The sequence below is a fragment of the Physeter macrocephalus genome, chromosome 14 (genome assembly GCF_002837175.3).
Source record: "Physeter macrocephalus isolate SW-GA chromosome 14, ASM283717v5, whole genome shotgun sequence".
NCBI lineage: Eukaryota > Metazoa > Chordata > Mammalia > Artiodactyla > Physeteridae > Physeter > Physeter macrocephalus.
This window is the reverse complement of record NC_041227.1, coordinates 125,791,461-125,803,064: the sequence shown is the minus strand read 5'-3', so window position 1 is coordinate 125,803,064 and position 11,604 is coordinate 125,791,461. Positions and strand designations below refer to the sequence as shown.

The 11,604-nt window shown below is 50.0% G+C and overlaps 1 long non-coding RNA gene and 1 other non-coding gene across 2 annotated transcripts; both read right to left on the bottom strand.

Moving 5' to 3' along the window:
* Positions 1-2,771: 2,771 nt before the first annotated feature.
* LOC102973402 (uncharacterized) lies at positions 2,772-6,773 on the bottom strand. Its single transcript, XR_003683053.2, has 4 exons — positions 6,538-6,773; positions 6,275-6,392; positions 4,836-5,041; positions 2,772-4,371 (listed from the first exon to the last, which is right to left on the bottom strand). It is a non-coding gene; the product is annotated as an uncharacterized lncRNA (long non-coding RNA).
* LOC112066632 (small Cajal body-specific RNA 16) lies at positions 6,052-6,238 on the bottom strand. The gene has a single exon (XR_002892776.1). It is a non-coding gene; the product is annotated as a small Cajal body-specific RNA 16 (non-coding RNA).
* Positions 6,774-11,604: the final 4,831 nt, after the last annotated feature.

Genomic DNA, 11,604 nt, shown 5'->3' with positions numbered 1-11,604 from the left:
GCCAGAGCAGGGCGTCTGTGTGCGGACAAAGGCGCTGACCCAGGAGGTCAGATTGACGAAGCCGGTGGCGCGGGCTCTGGAGGGCCTTGAATGCCGAGATAACTCTGGAAACCGCATACGTAACAACATGTGTATCAGGCGTGTTTGCCCGAGCCTGGAGAATGGTGCACAAGGACCCACACAGGCCACAGGCTGTCTTGGCCTGAACTGGGGTGGGGCAGGGGCCCATCAGCTCCTTTCCGTGCCTCTCCGCTGAGTAAGGAACACGTGATTTATGCGTTTGTGTTGTTTCATTTTGTTAATACAGTGAAGTAGAAAGGGAAAAAGACGATGGATTGGATTTAGCCTACAGCTCACCGAGAGACCGTGCAGGCCTCTGAGCAGAACGGCCAGGCGGGTGGCTGGTTTGTTTCTGACCCCGCCTGTGGACAGCAGCGCCACCAAGAGCCGTGATGGAGTACAACTTGTTTTTGAGGCAGGACAAGAAAATGTAAGCATAACATACTCCCTGCCCAGGCTGGGCCCTCCCTAAAGGGCAGTGTATACGTTAACCAGACCTCCTCAAAGGCAGGAATGTCTACTCAACCGTAAAGATCAACTTTTCCTTTCTTGACACCACCAACGAATTCCTTAAGAACATTCCTTTCCTCACACTGTCAGGGGTCATGGTGACCTGCTGCTTGCCTCCGATGTGCAGATCTGGACTATGTACCGTCGGTGAACTCTGTACAATGTCAGTGTGACATCTCGTCTCAAAAATACATATAACTGTGCCTTCGACTTCTAAGAAGTGAAGCACCCCTCAGAGCTTTCTGAGAAACTGTCTCCTGGGTTGTAATCCTCAGGTTGGCTTGAATAAAATCCTGTTTCTCTTTTCAACCACCTATTGGTTAATTTTTGTCGACAGTGTCGGCTTATACACCAGCGAGCACAGCCGGGGCCATGGAGCAGCCCCACCGGTTTCCGCCCAGGACGCCTCTCTCCCCTTCCTCTGAGGCTCTGGTCCTCAGGGAAAGTCCTCACGGTCTCCAGGAAACTCGGACACCAAAGGCAGACGCTCCTCGCTGGGAGGACCCAGGCTTCTGCTCCAATCACATGAGCTGAGGCCTTGCCAAAGCCACTTGTATTTGTTCCCAAACCCGTGCGTGCCAGCTGACCTGGTTCAGTAATTACATGATTTAATAAAGGATGATGTAGACTGGTGAAATACTGTAAAACAAACAAAACAGAAGTGTTGCTCCTATTTGAAATAAAAACACAACAAATCTAAGTTGTGTCGACAGAAATAATCAATTAACAATCTATAATAGGGATAGAAAAAAGTTTTATTTGAGCCAAACAGGACTACAGCCTGGGAGACAGCCTCTTAGATAACTGAGCAACTGCTCAGGAGAAGCAGGGTTTTCAGCATCGTTTTGTATCTTGTCAAAACGAAACATTAAACAAGTCAGGGATACAGTCCTTCGAGGCTTCAAAAACAAAAAAAACACACCCCCAAACAAAAACATATCAGCAGGTACACAGTGAGTATAGCCTTGGCACCCGGCCACGGCTCACGGGCCTAACCGCTCCGCGGCATGTGGGATCTTCCCGGACCGGGGCATGAACCCGTGTCCCCTGCATTGGCAGGCGGACTCTCAACCACTGCGCCACCAGGGAAGCCCGGGAAGGGAGTCTTATCATTGAAGGAGTACCAGCAGTGGCCTCCCAGGGAGGGAGGCATTTCATCTTTATTATTTATTTTTGGCTGCGTCGGGTCTTAGTTGCGGCACGGGGGCTCCTTCTTTGCGGAGCGCAGGCTCTCTGCTTGTGGCACGAGGGCTTAGTTGCTCAGCAGCATGAGGGACCTCAGTTCCCCGACCAGGAATCGAACCTGCGTCCCCGGCACTGGAAGGCAGATTCTTTACCACTGGACCCCCTGGGAAGTCCCCATCTTTATTTTTCACATGGACATTCTTTACTTCTGGCCAATGCACCTTTTTCTTTAATGATTAAAGCAGATGTACAAGGTATGTTTGATAGGCCACAAGCAGGCTATTGTAGTTAGCATAAAATTCATGTTAAATCATATATAAGCCATACTGATTTCCCCATACCTCAATATTGAAAATTTCTTCCATTAGTTGAATACTGTGGAGTCTATAAAGCTAAAAATATTTCTTGTTTAATTAGGTGTGAGCGGGACAACTCTACAAGATTGGGGGGCTGGGTCATAAAAATCTAGCTGAATTTGCTCAGATTACTTTGCAAGCATATTTAAGACCTCCCTAAAAATTTTTAGACCATGCCCACCAAAAATAAAAGGCCTCAGCTTCCTATCAAAACATTAGCGAAGGGATGTTATCTTCTTCCATTTTACATTAAAATGAAATGCATGTAACATGTCTGCTTTTTTAAATCCCCGCTTTACCTGACTTTTTGGATAAACCTAATTCCAATCAGATTCCGCTGGTTTAGAAGGTTAAGAATCTCTACTCTATAGTCCCCAGCTGGCTGGCTGACGTGGGGCAGGGGCTGGAGGTCACATTTGAACCCTAGGGGAGGCATGGATGATAAAAGGATGCAAAGTGCAAAGTCCAGAATCAGCAAATCCAGAGACAGAAAACAGATTAGAGGTGCCTGGGGGCTGTGGGCTGGGAATGACTGCTAAAGGGGAGGGGGCTTCCTCTCCCAGTGATGGAAATATTCTGGAACTAGGTAAGAGCTGAAGGTTTCGCAACATTGTAAATGTACTTTAAAAAAAACCAAACAAGCTGAACCGCACACTTGAGAATGGTTAAAACAGTAAATTTTATGTTCTGTGGGTTTTACAAGAAGGTCCCGCCTGCTGTCCTCAGCACCCTCTGTGCCTCTCGGCTTATACCTCTCGGCTTACTCCTCTCGGCTTACTCCCCTCGGCTTACTCCCCTCGGCTTACTCCGAGCCGTGACCGTATACCGTATACGGCCTCGGTTTTATGGATTTGATCTGCTCTTCCGATTTGTCCTCTCGACACGCCCTTCTTTCCATGTTTGTTTGTAAAATGCACTGAAATTCCAGGGAAGAACGTAAATGACCGCCGTGAGCGCCAGCTGAGGCGCCTGAGCGCTGCACACGACTGGCTAACCCAACCCTCACGAGCGCCACCTGGCAGGAAGCATCGTCATTACGACCATCACCCCATTTTACCGCAGCGAGGCACAGACAGGGAGGCGGCCTGCCCGAGGTCACACTGCAGGCCAGCGGTGGAGCCTTGGGCTACGTCTGCCCGTCGGTACTGCTCCGTCCGGGTCATCTGAGCTGACGAGCTGTCGCTCCCAGCAATGCCCGTGGTGGCCACGCCTCCCCTGGCACCTGCAGCCCTTTTAGATTATCGGTCCGTAAAGACCCACCAGAGGCTGGCCTTGAAGTTGCAAAGCTACATCTCGGCCTCGGCGGGCACCAGCGGGCCAGACCCTCTCGGGATATGAGCTGCACGAATGAGGTGAGTGTGAAGTCGGGAGGGCCGCCAAGTATGTCAGCCAGGTGCCCGGCTCTGGCACGACTAGGTCCGAAGTCCAAGATAACTTTTCTACCCTGCATAACAAAATGTACGTACTGTCTGTAACGCCCTGACCACAACACGAAGATAGCATGGAACACTCTGATGGTGGCACTACGTGCAGAACCACCACCATCACAGCTCAAAACACAGGCCGGTTTTTCCTTTCTGCCCCTTAACAGATGGCAAAACATTTCAAAGACAGTGGGACTTGGGAGAATTCTCTGCTGTGAAGTATGGCCCCAGCCAGCGCCAGCGGAGCCCCCAACCTCTGTAACAAAAGCCTCCTGACCCTGCGATATGTGCACACACTAGGCGTGGGGGGGCGGGTAGATTTCAGATCTTGGAGGGTATTTTATTGTGTTAACTTTTAAATTCTCTGAATATTCAGACCTGCTGAAGTCGAACGAGTCTGACTTGGCGGGGGGGGGGCGGGGGTCCTGCGCCCACCGAGAAGCCCGGGGTCGGGGCGCTCAGGGACGAACTTACCGGCCCAGGGCACTGGCAGCACTGAGGGTGTGTGACCGTGAGTCACTCTTCAGTCGGGAACCGTGCTGCCCACTGTGGCCCCTCGGAGGCCGAGGTGACACACTCGGTGCGTGGCCACCGGGCACGGAACCCATAAGGTGTATGAAAAGTCTCCTTGGGGTCTGACTCCTTTTATTTACATTCTCACACAAAACAGGGCATTAAGCAGGTCAGCACTCAAAAACCATGGAGACAGGAGTTAAACCGAACAAACTCGGAAAGTGCTAAAACAAAACAATTACATTCCAGGCACAAAGAACCAGGCAGAAACGAGCTCAGCAGGTTTTCACCCAGTACACACACAAATCTTCCAGCGAGCTCACCTGCAAAAGAAGCATACTTCATCAGTTTTCATCTGACTTCAGCAGGTCTGAATATTCAGAGAATTCAAAACTGTTAACACAATAAAATACCCTCCAAGATCTAAAATCTACCTTCCACCAAGAATACGATGCAGCCGGTGCCCCGCAGCGACCAATCAGCCCCCTCCTTCCAACTCTACGGGCTCCACCCCAGTGACTTCCTAACCCACCACTGCAGGCACACCTGGACATCTGCCCAGCACCACGTGGGGCCCTCCTGGCCCATACTGGGCACAACAAGCCGAACTCTGACAAAGCCCCCCCATAACTCAACACCGGCCCATCTATTCCTACCTATTCCTCCCTTTCTCTCGCTGTGCAGTTCCCCAGTTTCCCCCCAACTTTTGAGTTCCCCACACCCTCTCAAGCACTTTCACACTTCCCCCCTTTGGTCTCATGTTTCATCGGCTGGAAACGGCCTTTACTTCCTCACAGGGCCGCATTCTGCCACGTCCCACTGGAAACGCTCCTTCCTGGGGTCCAGGGCACTTCCTGCCGTCTACCTCTCTGCATCCCAAACCCTGGAACACCAGGGACCACTTTTCTTGACAGCCCCTCCAAAGCAGAGCCGTAACGCTTTGACCGCCGTAGGTACTTCGATGAGTTGAAGAATCACTTCTCCATCTGTGTGCTGACAACAAAACAGGCAAAGGTAGGAGAAGGAGGAATGCTGCCTCATGAAGGAGCAGGCTGAACCGCACCAAGAAAATAAAAACTAAAAGCAGTTCCACAAGCAGTTACTGTGTGAGATCCCCAGGAATGATCAACATGTGGATCCTGCCCAAAGTGGAACCTGTCTCAGCCTTTCCTCAGGAAGTGAAAGGGCATCTGTGTGCCACGATCTGTCACTGCCCCCTCCAACAGCTTCTAGAGCTGCGCAGTCCCACGCGGTCCCACACAGCAGCCACTAGGCACATGTGGCCATTTACATTTAAATTAAAATTCCACTCCAGGCTTAGGGCCTGCTCTACAGGATGACACAGATTACAGACCGTTTCCAGCATCGCAGAAAGTTCTGCTAGACTGTGCTGCTCTGTACACAGGGCTCTTTTGAAGTTATAATTTTCAGTACATCATCTTCTGGTTTAAATCCCATACTCACCTCCCACTATTCTCAGGACAAAGCCCCAAATCCTAACATAAGCCACAGGCCCTGTGTCGTCTGGCCCTTCCTCACCTTTCCAGCTTCGTTTCACACCGTTTTCCACTTTGCTTTCCAGGCTACAATGGCCTTTTCCCAGTTCCTCCGCTAGCCATACTCGCTAGGCCACTGGACCTTTGCACACGCTGTCCCCTGGCCTTCCCACCAAACTCCTACTCATCCTTGAGTCCTTCAGAGTCCAGCTCAAGGGTCTCATCCTCAGGAAAGCTTTCCAGTCTCCATCAGATTCTTTGAGACACATATTCTCATTAGACTATGCTCTCCTTCAGAGCACTCACCTCGGACTGAATTATACCCTCTTTAGAGTGATCCCTTAATCTTATTTCCCCAACTGGGCTGTAGCTTCCTGAGAACAAGGGCCGTAACATCTCTGTACCCCTAACACTTAGCATGGTGGGTGGCCAAAGCATCAAAAAATATTTATTGAATAAAACAAATTACATCAACACCGTTTACAGGTTTTCTTCTTTCAGCGAAAGTCCTGTTTGCAGTATCATACATGATCATCAAACTGCTGCTAGAATGTTCACACCTGTTACTGCAAATTCAAAACCCAGGAAAAACCTCTCCTGGGAATTTACTTTAGGTCAGGGTCGGGCTGCCTGGTACAAGGTTGCACCCACAACCGGGCAGGTTCAACAACACAGGAGCCTCTCCCCAGACCATCAGCCTCAGGACACTGAGTCTCCACGCTTGACATACCTGGATCCCCCAAACTGAGGTCACCCGAATATGGTCACCGACAAGAAGAAACAAAGAAAGGTTGCATGCCTTCATCCAATCGCCGGGGTCTGGAGAGCTCCTATTGTCTGAGAAAAACCTGGGAAAAGAAAGTGATACCACACACTCTAGGAGGATGAGTCTCACTGGATGTTTACACACCCCCAGAAACTCATGCTGGCCCCCCAGCCGGGGAATCCAAGGCTTTCCTGCGGGGTGCAGCGCCTCCTACAGTAGCCCCTCACCCCGATTTTGGTGCCTGCTTCTGTCTCCTCCGTCCAAGGCGCAGTTGCTAGGCGGGGGGCGGCCCCAGAATTCCGGGCCCCCGGAGCTTCGTTCCCGCCCCGGGGCGGGAACCGGCGCCGCGGGCCAGCATCACCCTGCGGGCCGGGGGTCTGCCACCCGTCGGGGGCGAGAGCGCACATCCCCCCGGACACCAGAGAACACGTGTCGCCACTCTCTTCCTTATCCCGAGCCAAAGCCGCTCAGCACACGCACTTCCGGCCGTAAGTGACGACTTACCATAGAGACGGCACCTAGAAGGTCGCCCTTAGCTTTGAAACTGGGTCCTCCATGGCCGCCTTAAAGGGGCCGCAGCCGCGAGATGTTGATTAATGGGGACGAGCGCCCTAGCGAGAGGGGAGGCTCCCAGAGCAAGGGAATCAGAACGCCATCCGGGTGCCTGGTGCTGAGAGTGAATTATCCCTTTACTCCTAATGCAACCTTAGGCAGGGGGTAGGTTCAATGATCACTCCTGTTTTCCAGGTGAGAAGAGCGGTGCTGCAGAGAAGATGAGTTACTTTCCCAAGCTTGGCCAGCCAGGAAGCCATAGGCCCTCTGCTTTCTATGTTAGGAATCACAACCCAGCCGTTTTGGAATCTGCCTTTAGGCAGGGCGGCGCTCTGGTTAGCCACAGGCCCCCTCCAATCCCTATTGCTTTTCACCCACCGTTCTCCACATTTACAGCACCCGAGGTCCCAGGAAGCTGTTTGAATTTGTGACTTGGGGCCTCCAGGCTAAAACTCCCAACTCATTGGCACTCAGATCCTTCAGAATCTAGCCTGGTATGCTGCCGCTCTCTCCCTCCCTCAATTACGAGGAACTTCTCACCATGCCCCCTGAACACCCAACCCTGCCAGCCTCATCTTCCCAGCAGTCTTGAAGGACAGGATTTGTTTTTGCACGTGTAGCTCCTCACAGAGCTGGGCACCTGGGCGCTGCTCACTCCAGGTGCTGAGTGACATGGGAGGAGGTGAAGCAATCTGTCAGACAGGCTGTTCTGCTACTTACCATGTGGCTTAACCTCATGGGCCTCTGTTTCTCTGTATGTGAGATAAAAAGGCTGGACCGGGTCCCAGCCTTCATTTATCAGTAAACCTCTTTTTTTAGATGCAATATTTTTTCGGAAATCCAGTGGTTAAGACAGATAAACTTTCTAAAAACCCAACAACGAAAAGACAAGAAACCCTATTTAAAGATGGGCAAAGGACTCAAATAAACGTATCTCCAAAGGAGACATACAAATGACTGATAATCACATGAAAAGATGCTCAACATCATTAGTCATGGTACCACAGTGAGATACCACTCCTATCCACTAGGATGGCTAGAATCCAAAAATCTGAAAATAAGAAACATTGGGGAAGATGTAGAGAAACTGGAACCCTTGTACATTGCTGGTGGGAATGTAAAATGATGCCACTGTGGAAAATAGTTTGGAAGTTCCTCAAAAAGTTAAACATAGAATTGTCATGTGACCCAAAATTTCACTCATAGGTATATACCCCAAGGAATTTAAAATAAAGAGTCAGACAGATACTTGTGCACCCAAGTTCATAGCAGCTTTATTCACAAAAGCTACAAGGTGGAAACAACCTGAGTGTCCATCAACAGATGCATGGATAAACAAAATGTGGTCTATACATACAGTGGAATATTATTCAGCAGTAAAAGGAACAAAGTTTTGACATATGCTACCACGTGGATGAATCTTGAAAGCAGTGAAAGAAACCAGACAGGAAAGGTCTCGTATTGTATGATTCCATTCATATGAAATATCTAGCATAGGCGGTTCTTAGAGACAAAGTAGATTAGAGGTTACAGGGCTGGGGGGAGTGGAGAATGAGGAGTTACTGCTTAATGGTCATGGAGTTTCTATTTGGGGTGATGAAAAAGCTTTGGAAGTAGATAGTGGTGATGGTTGCATAACATTGTGAATGTACTTAACGCCACAGACTGTACATTTTAAAATGGTTGGGGACTTCCGTGGTGGCGCAGTAGTTAAGAATCTGCCTGCCAATGCAGGGGACACGAATTCGAGCCCTGGTCTAGGAAGATCCCACATGCCGCGGAGCAGCTAAGCCCGTGCACCACAACTACTGAGCCTGGCGGAGCAGCGCAGCCCGTGCACCACAACTACTGAGCCTGCGCTCTAGAGCCCACGAGCCACAACTACTGAGCCTGCGTGCTGCAACTACTGAAGCCCGCGCACCTAGAGCCCGTGCTCCGCAACAAGAGAAGCCACCACAGTGAGAAGCCTGCGCTCCGCAACAAAGAGTAGCCCCTGCTCGCCCCAACCAGAGAAAGCCTGCGTGCAGCAACGAAGACCCAACGCAGCCAAAAATATAATTAATTAATTAATTAATTTTTAAAAATGGTTGGGAATTCCCTGGCGGTCCAGTGGTTAGGATTCTGCATTTTCACTGCCGAGGGTGCGGGTTTGATCCCTTGTCGGGGAACTAAGATCCCGCAAGCCGCATGGCCAAAAACAAAAAAATTAAAATGGTAAGTTTTATGTCAGGTATATTTTACCATAATAAAAATTTTTCCTAATTAAAAATGATTAAAATAGCAACTTTTATGTTATTTATATTTTAGCACAATAAAAAAAGAGAAAGTGGATAGAAAGTCCTTCAAGATACACTTTTTTAAAATAAATAAATAAATTTATTTATTTATTTTTGGCTGGGTTGGGTCTACGTTGCTGTGCACGCGCTTTCTCTACTTGCGGCGAGCGGGGGCTACTCTTTGTCGCGTGCGCGGGCTTCTCATTGTCGTGGCTTCTCTTGTTGCGGAGCACAGGCTCTAGGCACGCGGGCTTCAGTAGTTGTGGCCCGCGGGCTCTAGAGCACACGCTCAGTAGTTGTGGCGCACGGGCTTAGTTGCTCCTCAGCATGTGGGATCTTCCCATACCGGGGATCGAACCCGTGTGCCTTGCATTGGAAGGCGGATTCTTATCCACTGCGCCACCAGGGAAGCCCCAAGATATACTTTTTTTTTTTTCTTTTTTTGCGGTACGCGGGCCTCTCACTGCTGTGGCCTCTCCCGTTGCGGAGCACAGGCTCCGGACGCGCAGGCCCAGCGGCCACGGCTCACGGGCCCAGCCGCTCTGCGGCACGTGGGATCTACCCGGGCCGGGGCACGAACCTGCGTCCCCTGCATCGGCAGGCGGACTCTCAACCACTGCGCCACCAGGGCAGCCCCCGAGATATACTTTTAAGTGAAGAGAAAAGCAAGGCGGAGAGAAATATGTTTGCCGTGCTACCATTACTTTAGAAATAATAAAAAAGAATATTTATGTGTGGGGGGAAAAACAGATAAAGTAGGAGTTGCTCTGGTGGAAACAGGACAGCCCCCCGAGGCCTTGAGCCAGCCTGGTCCCAGAGGTCTCCCGTAAGTTCTGTGGACCCCTCAGCCCACAGAGCAGGAGGTGCCAACCACGGGACACCCCCAGGGCTCTTCCCAGCTCTCAGGTCCTTGATCTCGGAGTGAAGTGGCCTGAAAGGGAGTTCCTGATAGTCACACACACACCCCAGCCTTGGGGGAAGCGGAGGCTTAAGGGAAAGATTGGCGTGAAACCCAATGCTAGAAACGCTACGGGGGAAGACAGTTTCCCGGAGCTACTAGTGACATGCAACTGTCCAAATCATTCTACACTATTCCCAGTGAGAAAGGACTTAGGGTCTCCAGTTGAACATTCTCTAGACATGCAAACATGTCTTTGCATCCTGTTTCCATCGGCTGAAATGCTGTCCGGATGTGGGTTCTTAACATTGAACCTCCAGCCCTGGTCTGTGACTGCACCTCAAGACAAGAGTTTTCATCTGTTCTCCTACATGAGGACTGTGCTGGCGCCTGAGTGGGTGATGGAGGGAAACTTCGAGCCCACAGGAGGAGACTTGTGAGAACATGTGTGGCGGATGTCACACCTGCGTGTGGCTCCTGGAATGTTCCCCAGCTGTCTCCTGCTCAGTCCATTCCGGCCCCTTCATGGGGTCGGCCCAGCTGGTTGAGGCATGGGGGACGGCATGCCTGTTTCCCCAAGAATACGTGTGTGTGTGTGTGTGTGTGTGTGTGTGTGTGTGTGTGTTATAGGAGGCTATGTACTGTGGATGGGCCTTAGCATTTATGGTGTTTGTTCCTCTGGATTATGTAAGAGTGTTAAAGCCGGCAGGAGTCCAGTCTTTCAGAAAGATGGTACACTTTAGTAGCAATGGATAATTAAACTGTGGTCTCTAAGAAGTAATTTTTTATGTTAAAAATGGCTGTGGGACACAAAAGGCCTATAGCAGAAAAGTTAATAAAAACTGAGCTAAAGAATAGTTCTATCACGTCAAGATTTTGAGCTTCTCTCTCCGTCCACTAGAGGGTGGAATCCTACACCAGACTGTTCTCTTGTAACTTGGCACAAAGTTTTTTGGATTTTGTTCTCTGGGTTTTTGTTTTTGTAATTTAGCCAAGACCTTATTCACCGGAAAGTTATACAGAAGGTTAACCCGCAGGGTTGGGCTCTTTCTTAGGAATCTGCCAGGGAGTCCCAGCTGCACACAGCTCCTGGGAAGTATTTATCATGTCACGGGCCAGCTGAACCAAGCTTGCTCATAGGACACTTGGCACTTGGGCATCAGAGCACGTTGTATTGCAGCTTTCTGTCCAGAGTCACTCCCTGTGACAACAGGGGGTTCTACTCAGCATGAAAGGTTTTCTTTGGTGAGGTATCCATTGCAACACACACCAGTATTTGAAGTTCCAGACAGGGTGTTAAGGGTTTAGAAGCATCTCTGGCCAGAACGTTGTTCATACTTGAAATTAAAAGGTACAAATCAAGACTGAACAAAGTTTGTACAAAGTCAATGTGGTTGTCTGTTGGAAAAGCGCTGTTGATCTGGAGAAAAAAAAGAGTTACAACTCTGGAAGTGTAATTTTAAGTAGAGTGCTACATGTTCTCTGGTTTATGAACCTGCTTGACAGCTTCCTGATGGGCTGAACAAATGCTGAACACTCACTGCTGGTCGAGGGAAGCCTGGACAGAA